The sequence below is a fragment of the Belonocnema kinseyi genome, chromosome 2, assembly GCF_010883055.1.
Source record: "Belonocnema kinseyi isolate 2016_QV_RU_SX_M_011 chromosome 2, B_treatae_v1, whole genome shotgun sequence".
Taxonomy (NCBI): Eukaryota; Metazoa; Arthropoda; class Insecta; order Hymenoptera; family Cynipidae; genus Belonocnema; species Belonocnema kinseyi.
This window is the reverse complement of record NC_046658.1, coordinates 117,740,334-117,748,289: the sequence shown is the minus strand read 5'-3', so window position 1 is coordinate 117,748,289 and position 7,956 is coordinate 117,740,334. Positions and strand designations below refer to the sequence as shown.

General features: G+C 23.7%; 1 protein-coding gene across 2 annotated transcripts in view; it reads right to left on the bottom strand.

The window, feature by feature from the left end:
- The window catches only part of LOC117167682, a 25,294-nt gene extending 21,301 nt beyond the window's left edge, over positions 1-3,993 (bottom strand). For both annotated transcript variants that reach the window (XM_033352795.1, XM_033352796.1), the window contains exon 1: positions 3,872-3,993. The gene's annotated coding sequence lies outside the window, so the exon portion shown is untranslated. The remainder of the gene's footprint in view (positions 1-3,871) is intronic.
- Positions 3,994-7,956: the final 3,963 nt, after the last annotated feature.

The window sequence follows — 7,956 nt, the reverse complement described above, 5'->3', positions numbered from 1 at the left end:
CCTCGTCTAGTGGCCGCCAGGTTTCGTATTTTCGTGTACAACGTTACCGGCTGATGCCGTTGGAATTGATTGTTGAAACATATTTTTTACATCTATTATTATTAAGCTTTGTACTTAAACGCAGTTTTCTTTCGGCTCTTGCATTTCTCAAAGTTTGAGACCGATATTTCATGTATAAAAAAAGTTCGAAGGTTCAAAAAATGTTGAGGTTCAGAAAAAAGATGAAATAATTTTCAGTGAAGTTCCTACCAAAAAGCAGTACCTAAACGTACTTTATTGTGCTCTAATACATTTCCCAAAGTTTCAGCTCGATATTTTATTTACAAAAAAAGTTCTTAGGTTCAAAAAAACATTCAGTGAACGGAAAAAGTGAGGTCGGTAATATAGGTATTTAGCTGTGTCACATGCCCTTAATACAAAATTTTAATAACACAGTTGAGTTTTCGACAAAAAAGATAAACTTCCAACAATACAGATTAATTTTCTACTGAAAAAGACGATTTTTCAATAAAACAAGTAAGTTTTTAACTGAAAAAGATTAATTTTTAACAAGTAAACTTAATTATATTTTGAAAAAATATGCATTTTTAACCAAATATATGAATCTTCAACAAAACAGTTCTAATTTTTAACAAACAAACAAAAAATGTCTACAAAAAAATACGAATTTTCACCAAGATACAGGAGTTTTCAACTAAAAGAAGATAAATGTTTAAACAGTAACATTAATTTTCTTTAACAAAAATATGCATTTTAACAAAATATATGAATTTTCAATAAAACAGTTCTAATTTTTAATAAACAAAAAAAAATTCTACAAAAAAATACGAATTTTCAATAAAACACAGAAGTTTTCAACTAAAAAAGATACATTTTTAAACGGTAAAATTAATTTTCTTTAAAAAAAGATGCATTTTTAACAAAATATATGGAATTTTCAACAAAACAGTTCTAATTTTTGACAAACAAAAAAATGATAATTTTCTGAAAAAATACGAATTTTCAATAAAACGCGAGAATTTTTAATTAAAAAGATACATTTTTAAAGAGTGACATTAATTTTCTTTAAAAAAAAATATGCATTTTGAACAAAATACATGAACTTTTAAAAAAAACAGTACTACTTTTTAACCCAAAAAAAATTTCTAAAAAAAAATAAGAATTTTCAATCAAACACATGAGTCTTTAACTAAGAAAGATAAATTTTTGACCAGTAACATTAATTTTATTTTTTAAAAGAAGATGCATTTTCAACCAAATATATGAATTTTCAACAAAAGAGTTCTAATTTTTAACAAACAAAAAAATATTTCTACAAAAAAATACGAATTTTTAATCAAACAGAGAGTCTTTAACTAAAATAGACAATTTTTTAACCAGTAACATCAATTTTCTTTTTTTTTTAAAGATGCATTTTCAACAAAAATATTGAATTTTCAACAAAACAGTTCTAATTTTTAATAACAAACAAATAATTTTCTACAAAAAAATAAGAATTTTCAATAAAATACTGGAGTTTTTAACTAAAAAAGATCAATTTTTAACCAGTAACATTAATTTTCTTTGAAAAAAGATGCATTTTTAACAAAATATATTAATTTTCAACAAAAGAGTTCTAACTTTTGACAAAAAAAAATTATAATATTCTAAAAAAAAATACGAATTTTCAATAGAACGCGTGAGTTTTTCATTAAAAAAGATACTTTTTTAACCAGTTACACTAATTTTCTGTAAAAAAGTTGCATTTTTAACAAAATATATGAATTTTCAACAAAACAGTTCAAGTTTTTAACAAACAAAAAATTGTTACAAAAAAATACGAATTTTTAATAAAAACTCATTAGTTTTCAACTAAAAAAGTCGAGTTATTAACAAAATAAATGAATTTTCCACGAAAAAGTTATATTTTTGGCAACAAAAATTAATTTTCGACAAAAAAAAAAAAGAATTTCCAATACAATAGATGAATTTTCAATCAAAAAACTTAGATTTTCAACCTAAAATGAAGTAGTGATGTTAATTTTTCAATGAAATAGTTAAATTTTTAATAAAAAATGAATTGTCTATGGAAAAGTTCAATTTATCACGAAGATTAATATTCTGTCAAAAATACTAACTTTCAAGAAAATAGTTAAATTATTAAAAAAAGAAATGAATTTCAAAATAGAATGAAGAATATTTAATCAGAAAATGAATTTTTAACCAAGAAGATTGATTTTCTACCAAAAAGGACAAATTTTTAACAAAGTAAATAAATTTTCAATTTAAAAAGATAATTTTCAAACCAAAAATGGAATAATTTTGTATTATAGAATAGCTGATACCACGCTTTATTTCATGGACACATTTTTTTCCAAAATCAAACTATTGGAATATGAAATTGAAGAAAATTCGAAGCGATTTGTTAAAAGAAAGCATTACAATTATTGTTAGTTTATAATAGCATTATATACGAAAAATTTTATTCTTTTTTAATAAAATGGAACATATTTTGTGGATTACTTTTATCAATGTAACTAATTATAAAAATGTAATTTCCATTTTTTTTAAATTGGAAAAGGGGTCAAGGTGCTTTAGAATTTGAAACGACTCTTTCTTTAACAACTGTTTCTTTTTTTTGTAAGTAAAATTGTTTATATAAACAAAACAAACAGCAAGATATGTCAATAAATGTAAATAAAAGTTCAAATTACACTTATTTATAACTTTTTACCTTGCCGGGAGTTGTACAAAGACTTCAACAGTAAGTTAAATACGACAAATTCAACTTTTTGGTAGAACCATATTTGACACGTTATAATAATGCATTTAACAATAATTTTAATGCTTTCTTTTAACAAATCGTTTCGAATTTTCTTCAATTTCATGTTTCGATAGTATGATTTTGGAAATAAAATGTCCAGGAAATAAAGGGGGGTACCAGCTATTCTTCAATTCAACTGAATAATCATATTTTCAGTTGAGAAAATTATGTTTGAACCGTAAAAAAGAATTTAAACAAAAAAAAAAAACAGCTAATTTTTCAAACAAACAATAAATAAGTTATCAATCAAAAAGATGAATTTTGACCAAGATTAGCATTATACCAGAAAAGACAAATTTTTAAATAAGTAGTTGAATTTTTAAAGACAGAAATGCATTTTCAATTAAATATAATATTGAATCTTTAATAAAAAACATGACTTTTCAAATAAAAAGAGATTTTCCAACATTAAGATATTTTTTTTCCAAAAAGAAGAAATTTGAACAAAATATATGAATATTTAACAGAGAAGATTAATTATCTGTAGAAAGACGCGTTTTCAACAAAATACGCGAATTTTCAACCAAAATGTAATTTAAATTTTCAGTTAAAAAATTAATTTTTAAAAAATTAAAAAAGAAATTTTCAACTGAATAGTTCAATTGAAAAAAAAAGGTTTGAAACAAATTTTCATATGAAAAAGACCAATTTTCTACAAAGTAATTGATTTTTCAAACCGAAAATATGAATTTTCAACACAATTGGTAAGTTGTGAACAAAATAATAAAATTTTATGTACATTCCCACATAACAATTACTTTTTCGAGGTTAACATTTTTCTTCAACAATCGAGTACAACCTGTAAAATGGCAATTCGATGTTTTCCTTTCTTTTTCAACAAAGCTTAAATTCGCGCAATAAAAATCAAGAATTTTCGTTTCCGGACACGAAAAATCAAAATATAGCACACCAAAATCAGAAAACTGGGACAGCGATAAAAAATTCAAGAAGTCTGATTGCCCTACTTGCAATTTAGTATAAAAAAGTGCTCATTACTGGTGAGAATGAACGCGATCACGATCTTCACAACAAAGAAAAAAATGTATCCTCTCAAATATTGACCCTTACCTCGTATCCTTCGTATATCTTTATACTTTTATAGGAAATGTGATCCACTTTTTCACTATACTTGACTAAATTCACTGAGTGTTACTATCAAAATTCTTGATAAACAAACACCTTACATATTGAAACTGCGCCTCACAGCATCGTGGCGACAGGCAAACATGATACTGCCTGTTGCTGTTGAGCCGGCTTCTTCTTCCCACCATGTTCCCGGTCCCGGTACAAAGCTGATTTCGTGTCATTCAACACTTCTCCGGTAAGGTAGATTCCTTGATTTTTAAAATCAAAGCACACTTTTTCTCTCACTTGAAATTCTCTTCAAGGTATTTCTTAGAGAATATTCAAGTTAGATTTTTATATTTAGTCAAAGCTTTATACAATAACACTGACAATTTATATAATTTGAAATTAAATGTAATCAATTCTAGCAGTCTATGAAAACGTAAGTACCTAATTTATTTACCGACTATGCACGTGGTATTTAAATTTCGAGAATTTGAAATTTAAAAAACCTGGCGGCAAATTTTCGCGTGGGCTTAAAATATCTTTCTTCTTTTCTGTGCAGTTATGGGTGGGAAAATTTCACATATTACGTAAAATTAAAAGAGGCGTGGGGGCTCGTGTTTTGTTATGGTCTGTTCAGGGGGGGGGGGGGTTAACCTGAATACGTAACATTTTTTATAAATTAATTTTCTACACGATCAACTTTGCATATACAATTTTCTAAATAAATAATTTTACTTCATCGTAAAATTCATTTCTAACGTATCTAAACATTATTGATAGAAGAGAATTACAATTTTAAATGATTGTTTGATAATGGAAAATAATTCTGAAGAATTCGAAAAAATATTTGAAGCTCTTCAATAATTATAACAAATTTAAAGCGATTTAATGTGTTTCAAGATTCCTGTGAAAATTTGTAATGATTAAAGTTTTATTTTATAAGAACAATTCTAAGTTTTAAAGATTTAAAAATGTGTTGAAAAAGAATATGGAAAACCTTGAGCAATTTTTTAAAACTTTTTAGGGTTTAAAATTTTTACAGGGTAACTGAATTTTGCAGGGTGTCAAGATGATGGTTTTGTCATGAATTCTAAGAGAAAATCGAAAAAGATTAAAAAACACTTTGAATTATTTCTTAAAGTTGTTAAAAAAGTGTCTATAAGATTTAAAATAAAAATTTTAGAACTTTGCCGCATTAAATAATTTTATAAAAAATTTGAGTAAGTTCAAGAGTTATTCAGAAGTTTTTAAACAATTCAAGTTTGTTTGGGTTAATTCGTTTGGGTTCCTAGGAATAACTAAAATAATTTTTTTTTTCCAAAAATTAATTTTAAGAGATGCAGTTTAAAAAAAAGGAAAAATTTAAATAATTTTCAAATATTAGAAACTTTAAAAGGTTCGAAAAGATTAAAAAACATAGACTTTAAGTGAAAATTTAAAAAGTGTTTTAAAAATATCAAACGATTTCCTAAAGTTTTGAAAAAGAATGTAAAAGATTTTAAAGCTGTATAAAAGAATTTTGAAAAGTTTTAAGAGAATACAATTTTTTTAATTCCTTTTCAACCAAAATTTTAAGAAAAATTGGAGTCAGTTAAAAAAATTTAAATTTAAAAACGTTTAAAATATTCAAGAAATATTTAAAACCTTCTACACTTCTAGAAGTCCTAAACATCTTTTGAAAAGACTCGAAGTTTCTCTAATATTTTGTGAAATCCTATAAAGTAAAATAAAAATTTTTAATCTTCTAGATTCTTTTTGGATACATCTGAAATATTGAAAAATCTTTTTTTTTAATTTTGAAAAGAATCTTATAAAAATTTTATTAATATAAATTTAAAAACAAAAATAAAATACTTATTTTCTTGTTCTCAATTCTCAGAATTTGATTTCAACTGGAATTTAAGTGTTCAAAAACTCTTAAAAAATAAATAGTTGTTTGAAATTTTTATTTTATATTAATATATAATCGGGCGGATTAGAAAGATCGAAAATAATGCTACATAATATGTGGACACACCGAAAGTTACTTTTAGTTATCGTTATTGTTACATCACGAAAAAACTAACTAGTTATCAATACCGTTTCAAAATTTAAATTTTTCTTAGTTGTTTTTGCAAAAAAAGTAAATATCTTTAAGTTTTTACAAGATATTCATTTTCTACCAAAGAGGCGAGTTTTCAAAAAAGACATGAATCTTCATCTAAAAGGGATTAATTTTCAAACCAAAAATGGAACAGGTAAGTCTTCAGTTTAAAAATTCATATTTATCTAGAAAAAAACATTAACAGAAGTATTTAACTTATTTTGTCCAAGAAGTTGAATATTCAATGAAAAATATGAATTTTTATTTTAAAAAAATTAATTTTTTACCAAAAAACATGAAATTTCTACAATACAAGTGAAACTTTATACAAAATAGTTGAATCTGCAACAAAAATTATATATTTCAAACCAATAATGAAGTACTTGAATTTTCAGCTGGAAAATTAAGTTGAAACAAAGAAAACTGTTTTTAAACAAAATAGTTAAATTTTCGACTAAATAGTTGCATTTTATATTACAAAAAGATAAATTATTCAAAATTAACATAGTTAATTTTCAACTAAAACGATAAATTTTTAATAAAAAAAACGAATTTTCAACAAACTAGTTCAACATTTAAATAAAAAATATGAATTCTCAATAAAGAAATGTAATATTTGAATTCAACTAAAAAAATACAATTTTCAACAAAATACTTTAATTTTCAAATAAAAAAGTTCAATTTTCAACCAAAAATAGAATAGTTAAATTTTCAACTAAAATATTTATATTTTTAAAAAATGCAATTTTCAATAAAGTAGTTAATTTTTTAATCACAGGGATGAATTCCCAACTAAAATTATGAATCTTCAACGACGAAGAATTTTAACAGAAGAGTTCAACTTTTAATCAAGTTGTTAAATATTCAAGGACATTAATTCTTAACCCAGAAGAATAATTTTCGACCAAAAAGTACAAATATTCAACAAAATACATGAAATTTCAATTAAAAATGATACATTTTCAACCAAATAGTTGCATCTTCAACTAAAAACCAGAAATTTCAAACCGATAATGGAATAGTTAAATGTTAAATTTTATGTTAAAAAATAAATTTAAAAAAAAGAGAACTAATTTTAAGCAAAATAGTTTAATTTTCCATTAAATAGTAGTTAAATTTTCAAATAAGAATATTAATTTTTAACGAAAAAAGACAAATAAAGAAAATACATAAAGTTTCAACTAAAAAAGAGACATTTTCTACCAAATACTTGAATCTTCAACTAAAAATGATATATTTGGAACCAATAATATAATAGTTAAATGTAATATTTCCAGTAAAAAAAAAATTTTTAATAAAATAATTTTTGAACAAAAATAAAAGAATTCAACAAAATTGTAGAATTATTTATTCAAATGAATAAAATAAATTGGGCATATAATTATCATGATAAGTGGAATAGACGAATTTTGAACACAGAAGTTGAATTTTAAACTGAAAAGAATGATTTTCTGAAAAAATTGTGGTATTTTAAATAAAAGAATTAAATTTAAAAGAAACAATACAAATTTTAACCAAAAAAGATTAAGCATCCACCAAAAATAAGTAGATTTTAAACGAAAGGGATAATTTTTTAAGTAAAATGATAAATTTTCAACTGTAATATTTATGCTTTCAGTTAAAAAATTAATTGGCAACCAAAAGAAATGAATTATCAACTCTGGAAATTTCTTTTCTTTCTTTATAAAACTAATTCAATACAGTTACCTAGTTTCGACTCCCACTTTCACAACATTAATGTTTTACGTCAAATAGTTAACTATTAAACCAAAGAATGGAATAGTTTAGCAAAAATAAATAGTTCAACTTTAAAGAAAATAGTTTAATATACAACAATAAATACACATTTTTAACGAAGAAGATTAATTTTCTTCTAAAATGCATTTAATCATATAACTATTATTATTATTATTATTATTACACCATTAAGCCATTTCCCTTTCGGGGTAGGCGTGACTCACTCGGCAGGGGAAAGGAGTAGGGTGTGGATGGGATAGAG